Raw genomic sequence first — 27,875 nt, forward strand, 5'->3', positions numbered from 1 at the left:
GATCCCTAACTGAACACTTACTCTGTACCAAGTACAGTTCTAAGTACTAGAGAAATCAGACCAAGAATGGTGCAAAAACCCTCAAAATACCAAAATCCACAGATGGTCAAGGCCCATGTATAAAATAACATAGTATTTGCATATAATCTATGCACACACACCTTCTTGCGCACTTTAAATCATCTCTAGATTTTTTATAATACCTAATACAATATAAATGTTATGTAAATAATTATTATACTGTATTGTTTAGGAAATAATGACAAGAAGAAAGTCTGTACTTTTTTTTTTCCCCTGCCTGCAACTCCCATCCTAAACTGGAGACTAATGCTGAGCCAGTTCAAATTATGTACTCGTCCATCTGGCCTATCTACTTGTCTGACTGTATTTGAGACTGTAATAATTTTAAAAGATTTAGCATATTGGCCATTTGCCACCCCTGCACTGGGTGATTTTATTCATTCTCTTTCTCTTCCCCAATTTCTGTCTCTTCTCCTTTTTCCTTCTCTCCCTCCTTTCTTTTCTTGAGTCAGATTTATTGTATCATACTTTACACACAATAAAAATCCACTCCCTTTCTTGTATGTTTCTGAGTTTGAAAAATGTATACAGTCATATGGCTACCACAGTCAACACACAGAACATTTCTATCACTCCAAAGAATCCCCACCGTACTTCCCTTTTGTAGTCTTGCCCTCCCTGCACCAGGCCTGGAAACCACATATGTGTGCTCTGTCCCTAGAGTTGTGCCTTTTACAGGTTGTCCCATACACAATTAAGAAAAAAATTTTTCCAAACATAATTGGTTGAATTTATGGATGTAGAGTCTATGAATATGGAAGATTGACTGTACTAGAAACAGCCAAGTTGGCCTCTAGCAGAATGGTAAAGGAGAGGAAGCAAGAGCTATATCAAAGGGCTGGCCTCAGAAGACCTCTGGATCCATAATCCAGAGACTCCATGAAGTTGCTGCCAGGACTGGGACATTCTGGCAGCTCTGAGAACCTCCTGCTGCCAGACACCCAGACTTCCCAGTGTGGGTAGCAGAGCTGTCACTGTGCTATGCAGGCTTCACAAAGGGACTTTTTCACTCCAATAGAATGGCACTAACACCCCAAACTCCCATTTCTTTCCCTGGCTAGGGTCAACTTCTAGATAGGAGAAAACTCACAAAGATGTTGCCCAAAATGTGTTCAGTAAAGATTTATTTGGTCAGCACAAGAACTGCCTCAAGAGTCAGAGGAAGGAATATTCATTCACACAACAAATGTTTACTAAGAATCTACTAGGTAGCAAGCATAAATGTCCTATGTACATGATATTTCTTCCTCCCCTTAGCCTTACAAACATGTTATTAGACCACTAAAGAGATATGGGATCAGAAAAAAAAAAAAAGGGATCAGAAATGTTAAGTAACTACCAGGTGTGGTGGCGTACACCTGTAATCCCAGCAGCTTGGGAGGCTGAGGCAGGCAGATTGCATGTTCACAGTCAGCCTCAGCAACTAAGCCAGGTCTTAGGTAATTTAGCGAGACCCAGTCTCAGAATAAAAACTAAAAAGGGCTGGAGATGTGGCTCAGTGATTTAGCACCCTGGGTTCAATCCCTGGTATCAAAAAATAAAACAAAAAAAGAAATGTTAAGTTACTGACCTGGGGTCACACCTTTAAGTAAATAGTGAGAATGGGGAGGGTTGGGGCAGAGAGAGAGGGAGGAGGGCTCCAAACTCAGCTCCATCAGCCATGGGAAGCCTCTCTGCTCCCATTGCAAATTGCAACACAGCAGAGGGTTCCAGACTTCCTGCCCACTGCCTTTGTAATCAGCAGTAGCTACTTTGGGTCTGAGTCTCCTTGTTTATAAAAATAAAGTGCTTGAGAAATATGTTTCCCAAGTGTCCTCCCAGCATTGGATTCTTTGTCACAGTGTTTCCTCCTCTTGTCTTTGTAAAGGCTCTGCTGGCCCAGTTCTCCCTGGTCACCAGCACAGAGCTCCAATGGGGACGCCAGTCTTGCCTGGCCTCGCCCCCTGGAGGACATCAGAGGTACTGCAGGAGCCGGGGGCTCTGGGGAGAGGCCCTGTAACTATCAGACCATGTCAACATAATCTGCATGTTAAAGCCAACTTTAATTACCGCTTTCTCTTTTTTGAAAACATGGATCTAGAAAACATTCTCACAGCCCTTCCCACGCTCACCAGGGCATTGCTGCTGGAACACTTAATGATGGGGAGCATTTGTAGCCTGAAGACCTACTGGTTCTATGAGTCATATTTTAAAATTGGATTCTCTCATTTACTTCCTACACCTCAGTTTCTTTTAGGTCCTGTAAAGTCATTTATTGATCTAATGTTGACTTTGCAGGGCTGCCGAACCATGATCACAAAACAGTGTGTTTTTCTCTTAAGTTAATTATTTTTGTTAAAATTACCAATTTTTGGTTAGGTGATACATCCGCATGATACAACATCCAAAAACCACTGAAGGGTTTTCAGTAATTATCAAATGGCCCAACAATTCCACTCCTGGGTAGATACACAAAAGAATTGAAAAGAGGTGTTCAAATAAAAACAAGTATACGATGTTCAGAGCAGCACTGTTCACAATAGCCCAAAGGTAGAAACAATCCAGATGTCATCATCTGATTACTAGATATACAATATGGGGTTCCTCCACACAATGGAATATTATTCAGTCATGAAAAGGAGTAAAGTTCCAACACACTCTACCAAATGGATAGACCTTGTAAACATACTAACTGAAAGCAGCCAGACATAAAAGGCTACATATTATATCATTCCATTATGTGAAATATCCAGAAGAGGCAAATCCAGAAAGAGAAAGCAGGTTAGTGGTTGCCAGGGCTTGGGGGTAAGAGGACTAATAAGCAGGGGCTCTCCTTTTAGGTGATGAAAAGATCCTAAAATTAGATAATGGTGGTGGTTGCCCCTGTAGGCTTCTGTTCTCCCAATTTTCCAGGTACAAAGTAGGCCCCAGTTGCTCATGGGTTCACCCATGACCGTAACCTCTGGGTTCATGTCTAGAGTTCACCTAAGGACTCATTCACGGTGCCCTACTTAAAGCATGGCTCTCTGTAGGGCAGCAGGCCTTGAACCAGGCAGCATCCTTCCTCTTGAAGCCCACCATATCCAGGAGGGATTCTCTTGGAGTACCCCTCACTGGTTCTGTGTGCATGTGGGAGCATCCTCTCCATTCCTTCAGAGAGGAGGAAGAGGCCTCTTCTCCATGACCAACTCACTATCTCAATGACTCTCTGACTTCTGGTTTTCTGCTTATCATGTCTTAATGGGGCGTGGAGGGGCAGGGTCTAAGAAGCTTTACACTGTCTTAGTAAGTCCTCCCTAGATAGGTCTAGCCCCTCTCTTTAAATGTGAGAGTATTTATCATCCACAGGCTTCAGATAAAATTCTGAGACAACTGATAAGCATTCATTCAGCACCCTGTGTTCCATGTACATATGCATATGTAAATACATAAATCTGGGGATTGAACTCTAGGCCTCACGCTTGCTGGGCAAGCACTCTCACCACTGAACTACACCTCCAGTCCTTTTTTAATTGCAATTTTTTATTCTTTTTGAGACAGGGTCTTGCTAACTTGGCCAGGCTGAGCTTGAACTTGTGATCCTCCTGCTTGGCCTCCCTGTTAACTGGAATTACAGGCCTGTGCCACATCGTCTGGCAAAATGAGATTGTTTTGTAAAAGCAGTTTTCTGACAGGTTTCTCTTACTTAATATTCTATTGTGAGTATTTTCCCATGTTGTTAAATGTTCTTGAAAAAGATGGGGGTATTTGTTTGTTTGTTTTTGTGGTGTTGGGGATCCAATTCAGGGCCCCAGGAATCCCAGGAAGTCACTCTACCACTGAGCTAAATCCCCAGCCCAAAATGTGTGTGTGTGTGTGTGTGTTTTAATGTCTATTTAAGATTTCATTGTATTAATATGTTATAATCAATTTGATTATTTGTGGTTGGACATTTAAGTTATTTCCAATTTTTAGATGGCATTGTTGTCAATGTCTTTAATTATTAGACTATTAGGGATTTCTGATTGTTTTCTTAGGTTAATTTCCTAGAACTGCAAGAGTGTGAACTCTTTTAAGTCCCTTAATACACACTATAATGGTTTTGTAGGAAAGCAGCCCGTCAGGATGACTCCACCAGCTGAGCTTCAGAATGTACACCTCAAGCCTCCTCGTCAGACTGAGTAGGTTATTTCATCTAAAGTGTTTTAAATGTTTGTCAATTTTATATGAAACATGATGTATCATTGTTTTAAAATTTTATGACTTCTTGGAGAAGCATTAAAATTTTCTGCATCATGTTACATGATTACAGAAAACTGCCCTTCTACCCTGCACAAGGCTGGGACACTGGGTCCATCTGGTTGTTGAAGAATTTGTGTAAGACTTGGGTAAACAAAGTCTTACTGGTGTGACAGTTGCGTGCTGTGGGAGAGAGCATAATGGCCTCTGAGAGATGTTCACATCTTATTTCTTGAAACTGTGTATGTTAGGTTACAGGTGTTATGGTTTGGATCTTAAGTGGTCCCCAATTCAGCAGAGGGCTCTGACTTCATAAATGGATTCATTTATTGATGGATTCATAGCTTAACAGGCTAATAGGAGAAATGAGACTTAGTTGGAAGAAGTAGATTATGGGGAATGTGTGCTCTGACAGGGTATATCTTATCCCAGCCCCTTCCTCTCACTCTCTCTGTTTTCTGGCCACAAGGTGAGATTTTTTCCACCTTGCACCTGCCATAATGTTCTACCTCACCACACGCCCAGAAACAACAGAGCTGAGTGACCAAGGAACTGAAATCAGTTATTTCCAATTTTTAAACCACATCCAATTTCCAATTTTTAAGTTTGCCAAAACATTTTTTTCCCCTATTTTAAGTTGATTTGGCCAGGTATTTTGTCACAGTGACGGAGAGCTGACTAACATACGTGTCAAAGGGGTATTGGGATTGCAGGTAGAATTAAGTTCATTAATCAGATATCCTGAAAAATTGGGACACTGTTTTGGATTTTCTGGGTGGAACTGATGTAATCACAAACGTACTTAAAGGTGGAAGAGGAAGCCCGGTGTAGTGGTACGTGCCTATAATTCCAGCAACTCAGGGGACAGAGCCATGAGAATTGCAAGTTTGAAGCCAGCCTGGGCAACTTAGCAAGACTCTGTCTCAAAAATTAAAAAATGATTTGAGGATGAAACTTAGTGGTAGAGTGCCCCAGAGTTCAATCCCTAGTACTAGGGGAGGAGAAAATGGAAGGAGGCAGATGAATAGAGTTAGAGAATATGTGACCACAGAAGAATGGTCAGGGAGATGCCTCATTGCTGGCTTTGAGGATGGAAAGGGCCATGAGTCAAGCCATGCAGTCAGCTTCTAGAAGCCAGAAATGGCAAAGAAACTGTCTCCTAGAGCTTCCTGAAAGGAATACAGCCTTGCCAACATCTTGGTTTTAGTCTGATAAGACCAGTGTTAGACTGTGTGTGTGTGTGTGTGTGTGTGTGTGTGTGTGTGTGTGTGTGTGCGTGTGTGTGTGTGTGTGTGTGTGTGTGTGTTTGCTGGGTATCAAATCCAGGACCTTGTGCATGATAGGCAAGTGCTCTCCTCCTATGCTACATCCCTAGAACTCAGACTTTTGACCTATGAAACAGAAAGATAATAAATTTGTGTTGCTTCAAGTTTATGACAATTTTGTTACAGCAGCAACCAGAAACAAATACACATATAGAGCATGCCAAACCTGCCTCTGCACAGTGCTGGAGTTCCCTGCTTTATAAGAAAATAAGTTTCCCATTGCTTTCCATGCTTGTATTCTTGCCAGTGTCAAGCTGTGTGAACCAGAGGGATAATTTGAGGCCAGTTGGCCCTTCCTGCAAAGAGGGATAAGGGGCCTTTGGAGGAGTGTAGATAGATCTGAGAACTTCTGCCCACATATCCAATGCCCACACACCAGCCTTTAGAAATGTTTTTGTTTTCATGCTGTTTTATGCTAGAGGAAATGCACATTTCTGATTTACTTAACAGTGCCTGATTCTTTTACAGTCAAAGACAAAGGATTGCCATGGCTACTTTGAAGTAAGCCAGTAAGGTTATAGTGGAGGGAGTATATATGGAGGGTTACAGTGGGATGTAGTAGAATTCAGAAAAGTATGAAAAAGAGGAACTGGTTTCTCTGCTTAACTTTGTCCATAACTCAGTGTGAGTCTTGCCCAAGTGACATTCTCCCTAGAACTCAGTTTACTTATCTAGAGAAGAAGGGCTTAGATATAGATACTTGTCTTTGATTGTTTTATTGGTGTGTTGGTTGTTTTTTTCTTTTAGTCCTAAGCCCATCCTTTTATATTTTGCTTTTTGATAGTAGGGCTCTGGTTACCTTCAGTGAATGAGAGGCACTGGTAAGGAATAGAAAGTAGGAGAAGGGAAGAGGGGAGAAGAGATTTTCTTTCTGCTACCTATACATTTCAAAGTCCCATCAATTACAGAGGACAGCCTAGGTTTTTTTTAAACACTCAACACTAAGCCCCCACTGCACCTCCTCAGAGGCCAGAATACAAACACAAGGCTCCTAGGGACCACCTCTGCACACCTAGGTTCTTGTAACCCCACTTGTAGCATTTTGTTCCAGCACAAGGATGATAGCAACTCCCAGCAGCCACTACTCTGGGTTACCTCTGTGTTCTCTTTGTCCTCTCAGTCCTCCAATATCTATGTCACCACTTCTCTGCATTAATTTCGCTTGTTCATATTCCCAGGTATGACTTCTACTTTTCTAGTTGGACCTTGGTTGATACAACAGGCTATTTTTTCCTTCATGATTTGTAAAAACTCTTGGCATATTAAGGAATATAGTCAATTATGATGTATGTTGCAGTGATTTTTATTAGTTTGCTTTTGGCCTTTGTTTATGTTTGTTCTTGTTCAGAAAATCTTTAAGTTTTACATACTCAAATTTATCAATATTTGCCTTATGTTTTCTGGATTTCATTGCATATACAGACCTTCATCCCAAGATTAAAAAAATAGTTATATTTTCTTCCCATAATTTCATGGTTTTATGTTTGACATTCATCTGGAAGTTATTTTGGAGTAAGAAATGAGGTGTACATATAATTTAAATGGGTTTCCCAAATGAAAAATGGTATTTAGCCAGTTCTGTCAATATCATGCACTGGATAGCTCTTCCTTTCTCTTTTGACATGAAATGCCAATTTATCAAGTATTATATTCACATATATACTGGTTCTATTTCTGGATTTTTCCCCACTGGCTTATCAGTCAAAAATATTTTATTAGGCTAAAGCTATCATTCAGTTTTATGGACTTGTCCACAAAAAAATATCTCTATGTTTGAAGCAAGTAAATTTTAGAAGTCAAAATACTGTAAAGGAAAGGTGGAATTCTTATCTGTCTGACAAATCAGGTATTGAATCAGAAGGAAATATCAATACTGATTTTTTTTAAAGTCAAGGCTTCCTGAAAATTTTTCATTTTGATAAAAAATTTTTAATGTCTGATTTCAAGGATAAGTCATATTCTGTTGAGTTGTGCTTGAATTAAAACATCAGTTTGAACCAACTTTGTGTTAAACCTCTTTTTTCTTTCTTTCTTTTTTAATGTTTTTGGGGAAACTGGGGATTGAACCCAGGGGCACTCCACCACTGATCTACATCCCCAACTACTTTTATGTTTTTATTTCAAGACAGGTTCTCACTAAGTATTTGAGTCTGGCCTTCAACTTGCAGTCTTTCTGCCTCTGCCTCCTGAGTTGCTGGGCTTATAGGTCTATGCTGCTGCACCCACCTGGGTATTCCTTTTTTAATAGCATCCTGTTCTTGTTTCATGGATACATTATTTTCTTTTTTCTTCCTGGGAATTAACTATAGGATAATTCTTTTTTCTCTCCTCTCTGTGTCTCTGTTTTCTCTGAGTTCATTTGTTTTGGATACTATCTTTGAGAGACTTTTGAGATTCTATCAATGAGAGACTTTTCTCAGTCACATTATTTTGGGTTATTTGTTTTTAATTAAAAGTGATACATCAAAAAACTGATAGGAAGTGTGTGTGTGTGTGTGTGTGTGTGTGTGTATGTGTGTGTAAGAGAGAGAGAAAGAGAAGAAGAAAAAGGGAGGAAGGGTGAGAGAAAGGGAAAAAGTAAATAAATGAATGAATGCAGGTAAGGCTATTGATTGAAAGATTTTAAAGTTGGACAACTAGGTAGAAATCCCACTGTTTATTTAGGTGACCTTCAAGCATTACCTTCTCTAGACTTTTCCTTTTAAGTTTAAAAGGCAAGTTTCTTTTAAGAAGAAATATCTAGTCTCCCACATAGTGGGTTTATACCTGGTTACCTGCATCTTAGGAGTTAAGCTAGGAAAGGAAGCAGGAACTTGGGAGCGGCACTTGCACACAGGAATACTACAAAATGGGAAGATTGGCAGGTGTGTGTGTGTGTGTGTGTGTGTGTGTGTGTGTGTGTGTTGATATTAGATATTACAAAAATGCATTAAAATACTACTAAGCAGAAAATCTATGGCAGAGTCAGTAAGTTTTTTAAGTAAGAGCCTCTGGATACATGAGGTACCACTGAATTCATAACTACTACTATGGGTGTGTGTTTGAAGAACAGACACAGTATGTGCTCTTTGGTACATCTTTCTCTGCTCAGCCATCTTTGGTTACTGTGTGCAACCACTTTATATGCTGAAAGAGTGTACTGTATAGAACTCATCTGGAAGAAGTGGTGGTGGGGTTTGGAGGTGGAGGATGGAGTCCTTTGGGAAACAATTCTATTTATAGGAATCGTGGTCTGTTTCTCTACAACCTAAAGGATTATGTGCTGATGAGGATAATTTCATGACCAATTTGGCTTCTATAAAGATCTTCATTGTTCCTTTCTCATTGAGGATCATAAGTATAGAAACATTTTGCCTGGGAATGTTTTTATTCTTTAAGAAGATTCTATTTTAAATATGAAATGTACTTGCTTTAGATCTGTGCTTCTGAATTTCCAAAGGAAGTTCTTTTTATAAATTAGCTGAATTCTCTGTGGGCTTGTGTTTATCAAGTCCTGTTTGCAAAGTATCTTGCAGTGGCATAAACATCACTTTAAAGCAGGAAGTTAGCTTTTAATCATTAGTCTAGAGTCAAGAGCTTCAGAAAATGAAAATGCTCCAGCTGGAAGAAAATTTGACGTAAGTCACAACAGGAAGTTAGGTGACTCTGGCTTTGCCTCTCCACTCAGAGCTTTTGGGCATGTACATTCATTTGTGCCTCTTAAATGCCTACTTTGGGCATGGCCTCATGTAACACTCTCGTGTACGCCAATCAAATGAACTCCTCAGTCAAAGTGCAAAGACTCTGTTAATATATAAACTTCCAAGTGCAAAGAAAGGAAAGAGGCTTTACTTTCACAGCTATAAAACTGTGTGAATAAACCACCATTCATTTACTCATTCTGCTGGGGAGAGACCATACTTGGGTAGTTTCTATTTTTTTCTATTCCAAACAATGTTGCAACGAATAATCTTGTACACATCCAAGAATTTCACTAATACAGTGGTTCTAGAAGTGTGAACCAGAGGCCCAGGATCCCCGGATCCCTTTCAGGTAGTCCATGAAGTTTCACCATTTTCTCTCTCCTTCTGTCAAGTATATGCTGTGGTATTTTCCAGAGGCTGACTGACACACCCACAATGATCTGAAAAAGGGTATTAAAATACTCCTACCTCTTCTAATTATATGTGTGTTAAACTGGATTTTCCTTACCTACTTCAACCAAAACAATGTATCACAACATTTGAAAGCAAATAAGAGATTCCAGTTGTCTTCTCCTAAGCCAGGCATTAAAGAGATTTGAAAAATGTTCAAAGCCACTGATCTCCCTAAATTTAGAAATTGAATCATTTTTCAAAAAATGAGTTTATTTTAAAATGGATTAATATACAAATGTTTAAAAAATTCCAGCTTTAATTTCTAATATATTAAATATTGCTAGATATAATAAATGAAATTTTAGGAGGCTGTTGGTTTGGACTGAGCTCCTGTACTATGCCCAAGAAGAACCAAAGGAAAATGGAGTCACTCATGCTAAAATTTACATCACCAAGCCAAAACTAAAGCGTTTGTCTGACCTTCTGAGAAAGAAGTGCCAAATCCCCAAACAGACCAATTTTAGGCAGCAGTTTAAGGAAGTCCTCTCTGTTTTAACTTTTACCAGGAAGGTAACTTTGAATGGACCAATCCAATTTTTGTTTTTCTTTCTGCTTTCTTCAGCCCTTTTCTGTCTATAAAGCCAATCTTCTCTGTTCAGCTCATCAGTGCAATGAAAATCAAAAGATCAGTATAGAAGGAAGGGAACAAGGGGAGGGAAGAGGGGAGGGAAAAGGGACATACTGGAATGGTATTATTCTATTGTTATATTGTGTGCATGTATGAATCCCACCATTATGTACAGCTATAATGTATGAATAAAAATATGGAAAAAGACAAAACTGATAAAAATAAATAAATGTTGGATTGATGAATAAGATAAAAATCAATTAAGATCTTTAAATTAAATTTGTTGTAATTTTGACAACAAAATTTGACTAATATAACCCATGTAAACATAAATTGTTTGGGATCTTTGATAATTTTTCAGAGTAGGAAAGAGTCCTGAAATCAAAATATTTGAGAAGCATGCCCTAGGGTACAGACCCAGGGGTGGAATTGCTAAACTATGGGGTGGGTGCACGGTCAGCTTTAGGTGATAAAACCACTGATGGTTAAGTTCAGTTTGATATCATTTACATAGAGCTACCTATAATACACAACTAAGCTAAGTACTTGTCACTTAATTGTTGAATGGAATTAAAGAGAATTGAACAGAATCAAAACCCAACTGTTTTATAGTCCTATAAAACAACCCAGCAGATAAGGGCCATTGGCATCTTTAAACACAGCCCAGCCAAACCCTCAGTTTTCCCATGGCTGAGAGGAGGAGGGCACAGTGCCAGGGTCCATTCTGGTAGGCTGGGGTGTTTCCCTTTCAATTTTTTGCCCTGTGGGTCCATGCTGGTTTCTCACTCACTGCATGTGGTAAACAACTGGCTTTGAGTCAAGTCAAGAGTGTGAGCCTCTGAGGAGAGCCTGCCCCCGCCATTCAGCCTGAGAATGAATGAGCATAAGTGGAGGAAGGGAAAAGAGGTGGGAGGGAGGGGAGCTCCCTCTATGGCACCCCAGGAAGGGGAAAAAAAAAACACCCTATACTAATGATGTGAAATGAGCTGTGTGACTTGTGACACATACGTCAGGATCTTGTCTTTGCAGAAAAGGCCCCTGCTCTGAAAATAGCTGAGAACAGTCAAACCCAGAGAGGTGCCTCTGGGCATTCTAGGGGTGCAGCCTGACCTTGCACCTGGGATAAGAAGGGAAAGGAAAGGGCAGGAAGAAAGAGGAAAACCTAGCACTGTGTTAGATTATTTAGTTAGTTCTCATGACAAATCTGTAGCATAGATATTATTCCCATTTTACAGAAGGGTAAATTGAGGCCCAGAAGGATTAGGCAGCATAATTCAAGGGACATGACCTTTGGAGTCAGTTCTAAGTTCTAATACCACAGATATCATCCCCTATTACAGACACTATCCCCTAATGTCCACATAACTGTGGGTAACACGTGTCCTAATTGGATATATTAGTTTCCACCTTACAGGAATTAAATCCAGTCAAAGAAAATGAAGCATGGAACGCACAACTCTGACACACAGGAAGCGGATATTCACTGAACATGACTCCTCTTGCTCCTTGCCTAAAATTAAGCATCTGGGCAAGGTGACCAGGCCAAACCCCAAGTCATCTGGTGATCATACAGCTCAACCTTGTCCTCCTAGGGATGAAGTGAGTAGGATTCTAGTGCCTCCTACTGTCATTCTGAGCCTGCTCAGGAATATGCACCTGGAATCAATTCTCCAGCATCTGAGGAGACAACAAAGGGTTCCCCCTGCTCCTAGCAGGCTCACCCCTCTCACACGCCTCACTCCCAACACAACCTCCCTCACTACACTCAGGGACGCCTCCCCATGCCCTCACTTTTAGGAAACCCACCTTTAGCATCCAAGAAGGGCCAGTTAGTTCCATCTCATGGCACTCACGAAGCACTGATTCAGATCTCAGGCCCTGGACTGGTCACTATTAACAGAAGGGGCTCAGTATTGTTCCATTTTCCTCTCAGGCAATATGTTCATGGCCTGCCCTGGGGCATCTTCTATTATACTGTCACATGCAAATGTATGTCCTGGACCCCCTGCTCTGCATCTCCAAGAGTTGGGTCTACTTCATCCAGGAATTCCCTCTTCACTCCTTGGGAAGGAAGGTCCCAGCTCTTTTTATCCCCTCCTCCACCAGATAGGCTTTGCCACTTGTGGACAGCTCAGCAGGGGACCAACTGGGTCAGGTGGGAAAGGAGGAGAAAATCATTTTGCCTCTACATTCCTTGTCTCCTTTGCAAATAACAAGGTGCTATTTTGAATGGATCTGATTCCTGGGTTAATTTTTCAATTGGTTAAAACTCTGGGAAGAGTAGTATGATTTCCACTCATACTCAGTGGACTGGAAGCCTTTTGAAAACAGAAATTGTTTCTTATTCTCAGTAAATAGAAAAAGTATATCGTATTTAACATGGATAAACAAGGCAGTGACTGTGAGAAACCCACAGAGCAACCAGCTAAAAGGGAAACACCCCAACCTACCAGAAGGGGCTCAGTATTTCTCCCTTTTCCTCTCAGGCCCTGGGGAACTATGGGTCTAGCTGGGCTGCCATTGAGGGGCTGATGCCTCTTATTTGCAAGGCTGCTTAGCACCTGCCCATTCAACCAGACTTGATTCAATTCAATTAGACTTAATTTCTTTCAACAACCAAGTTTTCAGAGGCTAGGCTGAGCAACTGTGTTCAAACTGCTAAAGCCCAGCTCCCCAGAAAACAACCTTGGAGTGACGTGATTCCAGAAAGAGAGCCTAATGAATAGGTATTTTAACTGGGACAAGAGATGGGAGGAGTCAGAACTGCAGCCAAGTTTTGTTATAATTGAGGGGTTGAGTTTCTGCTTCTCATGCCGAGACCTCAGAGCTTTACCAGGGAGAGGGAGAATTCACATCTCACCCCAAACAGGCCAGGCCACCTAGAGCTGCTCCTCCAAGGTGCTCAGACACAGGTGTACTTATGCTGCTGCGGAGCTGAAACAGGAAAACTAAGGGGGGAAAGCAAATCAAGGCAGGAAAAGAAAACAGTTAAAGCTGTTCCTGTACTGAAAATTTCTAATTTTGATATTTTAGTTACTTTTAAAAACATACTCATCTATTTTCAGATCAGAAGACAGTAAGGAAGAGAAAAAGGTATCAAGGAATGCTGGTAAAAATAAAACGTTATGTAAATTGCAGGAGAAACTCTACATGTCAACTGGACCTAATAAAGAGAGAGACAACCAGATGAAGAGAAAAGCTCCAGCAGAATTGAAGAATGTTTACATTCTTGCAACCACAAATGTGAAGTGAGCTCAAAACCCAGTGGGAGTTTAACAAAATACTTAAGTTCAAAGTGAGGCCGCTCTGTGCATATTCCCCTCCTGGTTGCCCTGGCAATGAAACATCTGCCTTATAGTAATGAAATATTACTGAGAAAAACCCACAAGCAAAAGAGAGTTTCTGGACATATAAGCTTGTTATTCCTCCGATTGACATTGGTCTTATGAGTGTAGGAATCAAATAAAGTAGCTGCCTCTGCCTGTGATCATCCCTGTGTCACTCCCTCACGCCACTGCCTGGCAGGACACCCCAGGAACCCAGGACTAGGAATCCCCAGAGCTTAACCTCCTGGAGGCTGCCTGAGGGGTTTGGCATTGGGGTCTTGCACTCAGGAGGGGTTAGCGAGAGTAGAACTGGAGTCCACTTGTTAGCTAGCTAATTAATTTTTTTAAAGAATTTTAATATTTATTTTTTAGTTTTCGGCGGACACAACATCTTTGTTTGTATGTGGTGCTGCGGATCGAACCGGGGCCGCACGAATGCCAGGTGAGCGCGCTACTGCTTGAGCCACATCCCCAGCCCCTAGCTAATTAATTCTTGAGAACGTCATGGAGATGTCAAAATGAATAAGATGAGATTCGTGTTCTCTGTGTGAGAAGAAAGTAGAGAGACATACATACAAGTAGTTGTACTATAGGACTAAGATGCCCAGTGGCTTGGGAGGCTCAGGCAGGAGGATCACAAGTTCAAAGCCAGCCTCAGCAACTCATTGAGACCCTAAGCAACTTAGTGAGACCCTGTCTCAAAATAGAACATAAAAAGAGCTGGGGATGGGCTGGAGTTGTGGCTCAGTAGGAGAGCACTCACCTATCACATGCGGGGTGCTGGGTTTGATCCTCAGCACCACATAAAAATAAATAAATAAAATAATGATATTGTGTTCAACTACAACTAAAAAAAATATATATATTTTTTAAAAGGCTGGGGATGTGGCTCAGTGGTTAAGTGCCCCTGGGTTCAATCTCTAGTACCCTCCCCCACCAAAAAAGAAGAATGAATTGAGGAAACAAAGTACTGTGGGAAAAGGAATTCTTTTCCTCTTCATTATTCTTTTCTTATATAGGTCATTTTTTTATAGAAAGAAACTTATAAAAATAATGAAAAGGAAAAATTTAAGTTTACTCCAAATCATACCAGATATAGAAAACCATCATTAACATTGACATTTATGGTATAACTTTTCAGATTTACTTCTTAATGAAAATATGTGCATGTGTTCAAAGCATATGTAAACCCTTTCTGTGTATAGATATATTTTTTCTGTAACAGAATTCTGCTATATATTGGATTTTATTTTTTGACACCTAACAATACACCATAAGCATTTTTTCAACTAACACAAATATTAGCATCAAGATATTTAATATCTGCATTGTATCTGTTACTTAACCTAAAATAATTTAGCCAAGCAAGGATGAGAGATGGGAAGGTGGTGTCCTCACTTGACATGAGGGGATTCCACCGGCAACCCTCTGCAGTTTGCAGAGCCAGTGCTGTGTGGATCCTGCTTGGGAAATCTATAGGGCAGATGCTGGCTGGCTGGCAGCCGATGGCTGATCTGGGATTAGCCTCCACTGGGGGGTTGTCAGAGCCCAGAATGCATTTCCATGATTCTCACCTCAGAGGAACAAGTTGCTTGGTGATTACATCAACATAAAGGTTTCAGTTGTGTTACATAACGGGACTTATGCTAATGAGGACCCACTGGGAGGCTGAGGAGGAGAAGGATGCTGGCAGAGTCCTGATATAGGAGATGAATCTAATTGTGTGTAAGACAACTGAGGGAAGAGAGGAAAGAGATCAGGAGATCAGTGAACAGGCTCTAGTCAAAGTCTGAAGAGAAAGCTTCCCTGCTTTCACAGCAGCTCAAGGATCTGGGTTCAGGTTCAGTCTTACCACTGATGAACTTGAATCAGCCACTTCACTTTCCTGAGCTTTTAATGGCCCATCATTAATATGGGCATAAAAAGAACCCAAGGGGGGATGAAAACACTATGGATCTTGATAGAGATGAAGTTGTATCTATAACATCATGATTGTTTTAAATGCCACTGAATTTCATACTTTAGAATGGTTAATCCTATGTTGTGAATTTCACTTCAATTAAAAAACAAAACCACTCCAAGAGTGTCATGATGATTAAGGGACAACCCTGGTGGGCTGGTTCCCATTGCAACTCTCACATGGGCATATTTGAAACTAGCCTTATTCCCTTCCTTGCACTGGCCCCTCTAGGCCTGGATCCCTCCACAGACTTAGAGCCAACAACTTATTTGGACCCCCTGAATGTTTTCCACACTTGTAGTTGTATCAGTTATTAAAATCTCGGTCACTGTGTGGTTCATAATGTCAATGTCCTTTCTCCTGACACTCCTGCTGCTCTTCCACGGAGTAGGCCTGTGCTTGGCCATAAGGGGTGCTTACAAGCAGGGTGTGAGACAAATGTTGTTGACGGCTGTGAGAAGCTGTGTTTCCTGGGGCTTCTCCTGTGTGTGCCATCACCATTTGGCCCCTGGCCATGGCCTCATCCTGGTGCTGATGCAGGGAGGGAAGGCCATGTGTCCCCATCTGTTTCTATCAGGGGCCCACTAAAGAGGCAATTTCCATGCGGGTCCTGTACAAGGTCCTCAGGCAGCAGTCAGCCTGGACCCCCCAATATGGAGGACCCCAGAGGGGCAGCCACATCTGTGTTAGGATTGGGGAGTGGAGGGAGTGAATGGGCTCTCTCGTCCATCCCTCCTTTCAGAGCTGCTCTTGGCGCTAGCTCAACCAAGTGACCACACAGGAAGCCCGAAGTCTCTCACTTCCTGTCCCCACCACTCAGCTAATGTCTGTGCTTCCTTTTGTAGGTCCTTTCTCGTGTCCTTCCTGCTCTTAGTTCCCTAGCTGCTTAGAGGGGAAAGTCATTGTGATGAATTCCAATGTGGATTGGAACTTGCTTTCTCACTCACCACTAGTTAAGAGACATATTTAATTTTACTCCCCATCTGGCTTTATGCTTGATTCTTGATCAATTCCACACCAACATTTTCTTTCCCTGACTCAATGAGGACAGATGACATCTGTGGTTTACCGCTCCTCCCTCATTTGTCCCTGGTTTCTTATGTTCATTACATGATGGACTCTAGGAAAACAGTCATTGAGAAAAATAGATGGTGAAGAGAAGAGAGAGAGCAAAAAGAGATCATCTTCACCCTCAGGCTAGCTCTTGTCAGTGGAGAACACACCTCCAGCCCCTGAGACACTTACTTGCCAGCACTTCAGACATGCTGGCTCTTCTGGAGAGAGCTTTCATGGGAAGTCTGATGTGACAAAGTTGGTGCTCTGCACACAGGAGTGGAAAAGGCTGAGAGATGAGTCTCAAGCCCCCTGGCCTCCTCCCAGCTAAAGCTGTGTCTGCACCAAAATCACACTGCAGGAAATGGTCATGTCCTCTCTACCTGCAGGGACCTCCCCTGACTCTTTTCTGCATGAAGAGCAGAATCCTACCTGTGTCTCCAGGAAGCTTTTCCCACCTCTCTATGGATCTTATATATTGTGCCCTGGGTCCAGGAGATGTCTGATGCAGAAGGGCAGAATGCTTCCTCTCTGTCCTGCAATAATGTCCCTGTGAGGGTCACGGTGTATTGCATGTAAATAAGCTATAAAGTAAAAAATAACATTAAAAATAACACTTATCTGGCTGTGTTTCATTAGTTGCTTTCACCTGTACCTGAGCTATGAGTTCTTCAAAGACAAAGATGCTTTACTAAACATACAAACACACAAAAAGTAGTATCAACACCTATCACACAATGCTGGACACAAAGTAGGCACTTGACAGACATGGAAGACAGGGGAGCTGCCTTTACACAGGCAAATCCTGAGTGGGAAGGTGACACCTGGCTCTTCAGAGCAGCTTTGCCTGAGTTGAAGCCCCTGCTATAGATTCCTATGGTCTTTCTTGTCTTGGCCTACTCCTAATAACTCTTACTACCAACTCTACAGATCCCTGGAACCTCCTACTCTCAGCCAGCACTTGACCATGATCTCTTTCCTCAGTTTCTCCTGCCACCGGCCACCAGCTTCTCCAGCTGGACCTGTCATGGCTTCCCCAGCACTGACCACTGTATGACTGCCTTGGGTTTTCTTATTAAGCCACACTGTGGGCCTAATGTTTGACCCAAAACTCAATAAATGGATGGATGGATATTAGATTTACAGAGAACATCAGCTCTGTGAGCTGATGGGCCTGGGATAGGGGAAAGAACACAGGCAGACCTGCTTCTAATCCTGGCTCAGCCACTAACTAGCTGTATGACCATGACTAGTTACTGACCTTTGAATCTCAGTTCTCTCATCAGCTAAAACAACAACCATGGGTTACCGTGAAGAGTCAATAACATGACCCATATTAAACCTCTTGACCATGTGTCTGACACATGGCACATTCTCGAAAATTGTTTCTTTCCTTCCCTTCCTCTTTTCTGCAAAGATCTCTGCTGAATCTAAATTTCCAACAGCCTTTGAAACCCATGTTCCCTTATTAAATTATAACTTAGGAAGGTCACTGCGCTGTAAGAAAGTTTATCTTTTGAAGATGAATAAGGATCCCAGATGACAGGGACAACCATTGTGCCCCACATTACCCTGGAAAAGATTTCTCATTCCCAGTTCAAATTCCAACAGATAAGGAAAGGGCATCAAAGACCATCAAAGTTTACAAATCACACTTGACAAAATGGAAACAATGACAGGGAAGTCCTGAGTGAGTGAAAACCTAGGGAGGCCTGGGAATGACCCTGGGGCTCTGAGGGACAATGGCCTTAGAATAGAGTAGTCTGCAAACAACTGGGAGCAAATGGCCCAGCCAGGCTCTACCTGGGCTCTCTGATGCAGACTCCCTCAAGAACAGAAGGGAGGCATGGAGGGCAGCATGTGCCCTGGCCTTCTTCAGAGAGGTGAAATGAATTGATTTTGGAGATGCCAAACTGAGCAAAAAGAGCAGGGGAAGCAGTAGCGTCACCTTGCCATTAACAGAGCTGTGGTTCTAAGTGAGGTCTCAGGACCAGCAGCAGCAGCAGCAGCAGCAAATCTGGGTTGCTAGAAATGCAGATTAGCAGATACACCACCTTAATTAATAAGACTTTATGAATAAGAAACTCTGGGACTGCTGAGCAAACTGTATTTTAATAAGTCTACTGGGAGTTTTGATGCATCCTAAAAACTGAGATCCACTGAGGTGGTGGATACTTTTGTACATTGTTCTGAAACTCCTTCCCCATTATGACATGGAGGGAGGTGGCATGACACTGGAATGGACACAAACTTTATAGACAAGATTTGAATTCAAATGTTGTTTCTGCTCCTAAGTGGCAGTGGCACCTTGAATAAACCCATCAATCTCTCGGAAAACTGATTTCCTTGAACATAAGAAATCTACCTCTTGGGGTTGTGTTTAGGTTTGGAAAGAATGGAAAGGAAGCATTTTTCAGAGCGGCAAACACACCACAGGTACGCATCTCATTATCATCCTCATCACCCCCATGACTATGAAGAAGTCAAGTGAGAATTGCAGGTGCATTTATGGAAAATCATCAGGCCTCTGAATGCTATTTGGTGCCATGGCTACATCCTCATTAAGCTAGGAAGAATGTGGGGATAACATTCCCTTTCCAAATTTGACAAGAAACCAATTCCCATCTACTTTGGATATCATAATTATGAGCATCATGTGTTCCCTCTCTTCCTCTTTTCCCTTTTCCTTTCACACAAGTCTCTTAAGCACACATTAGCACAGGGTAAATATTTGTTGAGTGTCAAATGAATGGATTACCTCAATTTGCCTTAATATGCCCTACTATTGTGCAATACAAAGAGCCAAAGAGGCCTTAAACCTCCTGTGGTGAAATCACAGTAGCATGGCCATAGCACACACCCAAGGGCTGACAGGAAATCTTGGGAAATCAGGCACTGTGGGGACTGAAAGAGACCAAGTTGGCTAGGACAGGTAAAATAAAGGTGGTTTTCCAAATTTACATTGTAGTGGCTAGTAGTACCTCCATCTCTGGCATTCCATGTGTTCCCTTCTGCCCTGTGTTCTAGATCAGCCTGTCCTTGCAAATCAGCCCGTTGTCCTATGTCCTCTGCAACACAGAGCAAACCCAATCAGAATACCCAAACTGGCCTGCCATTTTGCCTCTGGGAGGTGTAATTGTAACTATTGCTCTTCTAGTCAAAGGGCATTAATAAGGGAGCATGCCTTTCAAAGGCTCACAGAAATTTAGATTCAGCAGAGATCTTTCTGGCCAAAGGGCATTAATTCATTCAAAGCTTTAGCTGCTACTTCTCCCTCCAGTTGCCAAAGTAGTCACCCTGTGGGCTCCCTGATTCCTATCTGACTTTTCTCCATTCATCTTCATCATCATGTCACTGCCCACACCCTGCTTCACAGGGTCAAGTCCCACTGTCTTGTAGAGCATTCAAGGTCCTTTGCTATTGAGCTCAGCTTACATGTTCATCTTTATTGCTCATAGCCAGTGCTGCAGTCAAGGCTACTCCTTGCCTGCTAGTAGGCTTCTTTTCATTCTTCCTGGCCACTGTCCAAAAGGCTTTTCCTTCTATTGACTGCCTGGAGGACTGTGACACTTCTTTTTAGAACCTGCCCAAATTCAGTGGGCTCACCACCACCTGGTAGCTTCCTGAAGTCTTCATGGAGCCTGAAATTAATTCCCCTTTTCTCCCTTTTCTCCACCTACAACTTCCTAGTCTCCTTCCAGAATTGGATCTACTATCTCTTTTAAGCTTTCTAAAATATAATTTTTAACATAATTTCAGACTTAAACTTGTACTTGCAAAATAGTACAACAAATTCTAGTATATCTTTTACCCAGATTCTCTAAATTCTTTTGCCACATTTGCCTTAACCTTATATTTTTCTATATATCTAGAGATATAATCTTATTTTTTTCTGAATGGCTTATGTACAGATATTATTTCCCTCTACTCCTTCAGTATGTTTGTTTTCTAAAACCAAGGATATTTTCATATGTAATTACAGATAAGTATCAAAATTAGGAAGTTAACTTTGATACCAACTATTATCTAATCTATAGATCTTATCAAATTTCACAAACTGTCCCCAAAAAAGTCCTTTATAGAGAAAGAAAGGCTTAGGTCATGCATCATATTAAGTCATCATGTGCCTTTCATAGCCTTCAATATAAAACAGTTCTGTAGTCTTTTTGTTTTCCTGACAGTTGAAATTTCTGAAACATCTATGCTGATATTTTATAGGAAACACCTCATTTTGTGTTTGATGTTTCCTTACGATGAGTTCATAATTTGGCAGGAGTGTCCCAGGTTGTCTTGGTGTGTTATAGTATGAGATATAAGATGTTGATTTATTCTGCTTTTCTTGATGTTAACATTGGTCACTAGGTGGGTTTGTTGACAAAGGGCCAAGAGGCCCTTCTCAACATCAACAAGGACATACTGAAATCTCGGTACCTAAGTATTTAGGGACACAAGTAAGTAAAGAACAAACACCCGAACCCCTGCCATGTATCTGGTTTTGTGGTTGCTTCTCATTTGAGACTTACAGCAACCCTATAATTTAGAGGTTGCTGTGCTCATTTTACAGGTGTGTTCAGTTAAGATGAGCAATTTGCCTAAAGGCACTTAGCTGGTAAGTAGAAGAGCCGGATTCAAATCCAGATCTGACTGCTACTTCTCATAACACCAATACTCTGGAGCCAATAGATCTAATCAACAACATTTGACTGTTTAAAAAATAAAACACACAGAGAAAAAGTTAATACCAAGATCACCAAAAAATTTAACACCCTCCTCTATCAGTGAAGTTGCTTTTTATTCATTTATCCCTTGAATAAATATTTAGTACTATGTATCAGCTAGTGTTACATATAATATGGATATAATGGTGAACAAACAGCTTACTTGCCAGCAAGACTCTGCAAGTCCCAGAAAATCCAACTAGAGTGGGTTAAACGATAAGAAAGCTAGTGGGAATGCAACTAAAATGGTTGGTTAACTCAGCAGCCCACAGAAATCATGGCTAAGGTTGGATTCTCTGAGATTCTCTCAGCTTTCCTTTAGGGGCTGCAAGATGTTTGTAAGTTTTAAGCAAGACAATGTCAAAGGAAACAAAGGGAACATTCCCATCATTGTCCCTTTATATGAGCAAAGAAAATCCTTCTAGTTGACTTCCCTTCTACCTCACAGAAGTACATCCCCACTTGGCAAGAGGAAAAGGGACTGTCCTGCCTGGCATAGAAAATCTGAATTTGCACCCCCACCACCCACTCAGACCACCTCTAGGCTCAAGCTTCCCCAAAACATTTAGTCATCAGAAGAGCAGGACAATGGACAAAACTGCAACTTCTTCTTTTAAGAACAAAAGAGGAGAAATGGCTGCTGAGTAGGTAACTGACAATATTGGTTAAATTTCCTATCTACTAATTTACCAAATATTGAGATTCTTTGGCTTCTTAGAAACTCTTGTTTAGACAAATATAAGTCTTCCTCATTGCTCTTCCTTACATTCATTACATTAAGTTCTGCTTATTTTATTTACTGTTAATTCATTTAATATTGCTCTATCATTTTATCTCTTGTCTCATTCTAAAATATGGTCTTCTTTCCATAAAACATGGTAGCCAAGTAAGGCTTTAAAAGTACTTAATAACTGGTACTAAGATGTAAACTCACCAGGGTCCCAGAGAGGGTTCTAGAGGCTGCTGGGCCAGGTATTTACCATTCACTTGCTAGATCAGGGAATGTCCTGGAGCAGCCCATTAGGAGAAGGGCGAGGAAGGCAGGAGAGGCCCAGGCCTTCCTGTGTACCTACAAGTATAGAAATACTTATTTTAACTTATTTTTTTTAAGAGAAAAGACATGGTTTATTTGGTAACAAGAAGTATAAATGAATTCTAAACTCCACTTCTCCTTTCTGGTGCTAACCTGAAGTGTTAATAGTCAAAGAAGAGCAACACACAACTCCCTTTGCAGACCTTGATTTTTGCAGAATTGCAAAGATATCTGTACAACTTGCAGTAATTTTCTAAATGGATGTGCCAACTGTTGTGCTTTCCCCTGTATCAATGGTTGCTTCATTCTCCTCCTCTTCTTGTCTTCAGGTTTCATGGAAGGATGCAGAAGTACTTTCTGGATGCTATGATCCCAGCCTGTGATCCAGACTCCAGTCAGTTGCATACGGTGGGGGGGCAGTGTTCCAGGGTGGTGCAGAAATCTTCAAGTACGTACATCTCTGGTGTCCCTAGTGTTGGTCTGTTTTCTAAAAGTTGTTGCTGCTGCATGGACTCATTCAGCTCACATAGGACTGCATACTTCTTTCATAACAAATCATTCAACATGCTGAGTCAGATCCTCTTTAACCAAAGGGCTCATGCTCTTTGGTGATCACAGATAAATGTATGATTAATGCAAGTCACTTCCAGGAACTCCTGACAAGCCCATCAATGACACTAACTATTGTCTGAGGTGGAGGACATTCAAGACCTTTTGCCACATAGATAACATCAAGAATTCTGTAAGTTTCTTCAGTTTCCAAGAGGTTAATTTATGGCAGCTTCACTCCAGGGCTTAATTTAAGTCTTTTACCATGCTTAATCTCTGGAAGGGTAGAGTGAAGTCAGTGTTGTAGAACTGACCCTCTGGGCCATGTAGGTGGGAGGCAACCTTTAACCACTGGTAATGTGATTCATTATTCCACTGAAACGGTCTTCTCTGTGGTTTCCAGGAGACTGTCATAGTCTGTGTAGAACTCACAGATGGTAAACTCAGGATCGTGGGTCAAAACAATTCCTTCATTCTGGAAGTGGTGTCCAATGTCATAAACCTGGTCAATGTCATCAGCACATTATGGTAAAGTTCTGGGGGCAATTATCTTACATAAGTTCATGTCTTATTTTTTTGTGATAGAGAGGAAAATCTCGGTCACAGCTCCCTCCTACACCAGGATGATGTTCATTTTATAAATTTTAATCTCTAGGAATCCCAGATCACCCAAGAAGCTTCTTACATCTATGATGACCTTACCATTGATGATATACTTCTGCCTCACAAAATCAATCAGGATCAAGTCCAGGTGGAGGTAACATAAGTAACCATGGAAAGAGCAGTATGATCTTGTAGGGAATGACCCTCAGCTCACCATTTTTGATTTTCTCAGGATTCCTCTGAATTTTAATCATGTTTCCTTGAATTGTTATGAATAAATTCTTCTTCTGATCAATAATTCCTGGAATTCATGACTTGCAACTTGACCTGTCTCCTCTGCAGGTCATAGAAGATGAGCTTTCCCCCACAAGCTCTTTTGGCCTGCGTCCTCCCTGCCACTTTTAAGGCAATGTCAGCCAGGTAGCCCCCAGGCTGCAGGTAACTGTACCCTTGGATGAAGTGAGTGAGCAAGATATCTACATGGAACTGCGTGGGTCTCAGTCTTCCCTATTCAGCTGGTGGACAGCTTGACTGCAGATCTTGTAGCATTGATTCACACCCACACCACTCTCGGTGGTGGGGCTTGTGGCAGCAACCTCGCCAGGATTGCAGCCATCCCGGCTTAGCTATTTCTCAGTGAGCTTTTTCTGATTGGCCCCTTCTCAGCCACTTTCCTCTCAGCTCTCAGGTGTCTCTTTTGTTTATTCTTGCTCGGTTTCATTTTGCAGACATCTGCTTTCACTTCAGTCCTGGGCTGCTGCTGTCTTCCTGGACAGGCTCACCCAAAAGACTGAAAGTATTCATCTTAACAACTAGTGTAACAGCACCCATATGATAGTTGGATAGTTGGATAGTTGGTCATTGGCTGTATCTTCAGGCTGACCATTCCTAGTGTAGGTATAATGACCACAGAACCATCTCTCCAGCTTCTGTTCTGTTGGGTAAGTGGGCTGCCTCTAGTTTTAACTGCGATATTAAGTTCAGTTCTAAGCATTTTTGTGTGCACCTTTGTTTCTTTTTTGGGGGGGGTACTGAGGAAGTGAACTCAAGGGGCACTTGACCACTGAGCCACATCCCCAGCCCTATTTTGTATTTTATTTAGAGACAGGGTCTCACTGAACTCATGATCCTCCTGCCTCAGCCTCCCAAGCCACTAGGATTATAGGCATGTGCCACCTTACCTGGCTTCATTTTTATATTTCATAAACTTATGTTTCCTGTTTTTATGTGTTTCCTTGGAACATATCTCTAATGTATTTTCTAAGGTCAAAGGTTATTGTCAATTTTACCCTTTTACATGGTGATATAAAAAGCATGTTATCATAGGTTCAGAAACATTTTTGTCCACATTTTCATAGACTACTGTTGCTGGAGAGCTAGGAGGCAGCATGGCCTAGTGGAGACAGGGTAGGCATTTAGGCATTGAGCAGGGAGAGCTGTGTTCAGGTCTGAGCAGTGTTACCTGGGTAAGAAGTAGGGGCTTGACAGTCACCCAGCCTCTGTGAAGTTTCTAGCTATAAAATGGGAGAGAGGCCACTGCACATAACACCAGGCAAAGCAGGCATCAGTTACGTACATCTGTTCCTGACTTTGGCCTGAAGCCTTGGTCATCTTTGTTACACCCTCAGCTGGCCCGTTTTTGCAGAAGGTGGACTAGGTAACAGGAGTTGAACAATGAACTATTAAATTGTGTTCTGGGCTGTGCACAGTGGCATATGCCTGTAATCCCAGTGATTTGGGAGGCTGAGACAGGAGGATCATAAGTTCAAGGCCAGCCTTAGCAATTTAGTAATGCCCAACATAACTCAGCAATTTAGCAAGGCCCAGTCTCAAAATAAAAAATAAAATGGCTGGGAATGTGGCTCAGTGGTAAAGTACCCCTGCATTCAAATCCCAAGTACCCTTTGCCACCCCCCAAAAGTCTTCTACACCTTAGGAGGTGTGCATACTGCCACCTTCTGGTGTGAAGAGTTAGTGTAGAGATGATCCAGGGATCAAGCTACTTCTCATTGTGTCCCTGTTAGGATCTGCCCCAGGGTGATGCTGTAGGAGAAGGAGGGGGAGGTTCTCCCCACCCAGCCTGACAGCTTCTATCTAGATGATGTCCTCCTTCTGCTGATGAAATTCTGGAGACAGGAAGATACTGAGTTTCCAAAGCCTACTTGTAAATGATGGTATATTTTTGGCTCTGAAGACTGTGGAGGTGTTGGCAAAGGATGTCTTTGCAAAACGAGGTGTCTTTATCGGTGTTTATTAAACCCTTCAGAGAGGTTGACTGTAGTGGTAAGTTAGTCCATAGATCTTTACAGCACCTAGCATGTGCCAGATACATGCTTTGGTACACATCATTGAATTAGGGAGAGTTCCTGCCTCTTTCTCATTGTGTAGAGGGGATGTATGTTGATAAGATTATCTATTTATTTATTTACTTACTTATTTTTGTGGTACTGGGATTGAACCCAGGGGCACTCTGCCATTGAGTCACACCCTCAGAACCCCCCACTATTTTTAAATTTTTGAGACAAGAGTCTTACTAAATTGTCCAGGCTGGTCTTGAACACATAATCTTCCTGCCTCAGCCTCCCCAGTTGCTGGGATTACAGGTGTGTACCACCATACCTGGTGAGATTAATTATTTTAAAATTGACATAGTTTCTTTTATTTATTTAATTGAGGACAAAAATTGTATCTAAACCAAACATTAAAAAATAGTTTAGCACAATATGCTGCCTCTCAAGTACTATAGCCATTTTTTTTCTCAGTAGATTCCAGCCCTTGTACACTGGTATGAAGATTTTTACAGAGCTATAACCATAATACATATATTATCCTGAAGTTCGTTATATTTTACTTGTAATAAACATCTCTCTATGTTGCTACTTAATCTTCATAATTATCCTTATAGCTATGTTATGAGGCAAATGTATGATTGTATCAAAATCTTTGAAGCAATTCTCTTAAGTTTAGTTTTTTTATATAATAGACACTGCTTATAATTAACTTCTTTATGCACATCTTTATTGCACTACTTCTCAATAATCATAAATATGGTTCTTCCTATGTGTTGCTATATTGTTTCCCAAAAGAACTATTATGAATTTACAATGCCACCAAAATTATGTCAGTTAGTTTGGTTGCAGCCCTGGTTGTCTTGAATATTGTTGCTGTAAAACATTTTTGAGAATTAATATTTTTAAATGTGGTCCTAGATTTGCTTTCATCTGTTATTTCTTTGAATACCAGTAGGCAGTTTCCTTTTCACACGTGCAGTATTTATAATTGCTCCTGCATGAGAACTCTGTTTATATTGTGGTTAAAAATATGAATGGGACCCTTGTTGTACGTCTTAAGAGAGAGAAAAGCAATAGAAATTGCATTATTACAGCTCAGAGGGTCAGAATGGTACTTACTGTTTTATTCGTTGGGTTAACAATGCCTTCTGGAATCTTCCCAAGAAAGCCCCAATGTTCTAAGATCTAGAGTGCAAGTCTATTCTCCTTCCCAGAACTACTGAGAAAAGTGATTCTACAACACCCTTAGTGTGCTTGACTCAATAATGGAAATGACATGATTCCCCAGTATGTATGAGAGAGTTGGACAGCAGCCTAGGTTATAAAAATGCAAATTAAGATTATGTGATTGGAGAGTTAATTGGTTTCCTAGTGACTCTGAAGAATACAGAGTGTCCTTGAGTGTTTCAGTTGGAAGGGTCCTACCCACAAAAGGGAAATGACTTCCACTGAAGATCACACAGCAAACTAGAGGAGGGCTGGAACCCTGCCTCCAGATTCCCCTGAATCTTTCATCTGTCCTGAAGGTAAACGTGAATGAATCTACTATTTTCCCCTTTAAAGCTTCCTCTTCTCTGCAACCCTCCTACTCAACTCCCATACCCTGCCTCCTCCTAGCCTGGATGATACTAGAGCACCTCGGAAGACTTCCTGTGTTGAGAGTCTATTTCCTTTTCCTAGGTTCAAAGCACTGTGCCACAAAGTGTCTGTCCATTAGCTAAAATATTGTGTCAATGCTCGAGTTTTTCTTTTGCAAGAAGACTGCAAGTGTTAGAAACATCCCATGAGGATGGAAGATCTTGACTCTCAGTAAGGCTTTTTGGTTCAATACCTTACTACTATTTTCTGGGATGATTAGATGAAAAAGGGAATTAACATTTGGTTAATTAGGTAGTGCCTACCACATAGTATGGTAACAGGCACTACCTAATGGAATTTCTTAAAAACACATGAAGTGACAAATTTGGAAATAGCTCCTAGAGTTTAACTAATTGATCAGCTCCCATGGCTATGATGTCATTATGTTATTGGTTTT

At 41.3% G+C, this 27,875-nt stretch overlaps 1 pseudogene; it reads right to left on the reverse strand.

Annotated features, from left to right (window-relative positions):
- Positions 1-22,540: 22,540 nt before the first annotated feature.
- LOC101968961 (lysine--tRNA ligase pseudogene) lies at positions 22,541-24,491 on the reverse strand (annotated as a pseudogene).
- Positions 24,492-27,875: the final 3,384 nt, after the last annotated feature.

Source organism: Ictidomys tridecemlineatus, chromosome 5 (genome assembly GCF_052094955.1).
Source record: "Ictidomys tridecemlineatus isolate mIctTri1 chromosome 5, mIctTri1.hap1, whole genome shotgun sequence".
NCBI lineage: Eukaryota > Metazoa > Chordata > Mammalia > Rodentia > Sciuridae > Ictidomys > Ictidomys tridecemlineatus.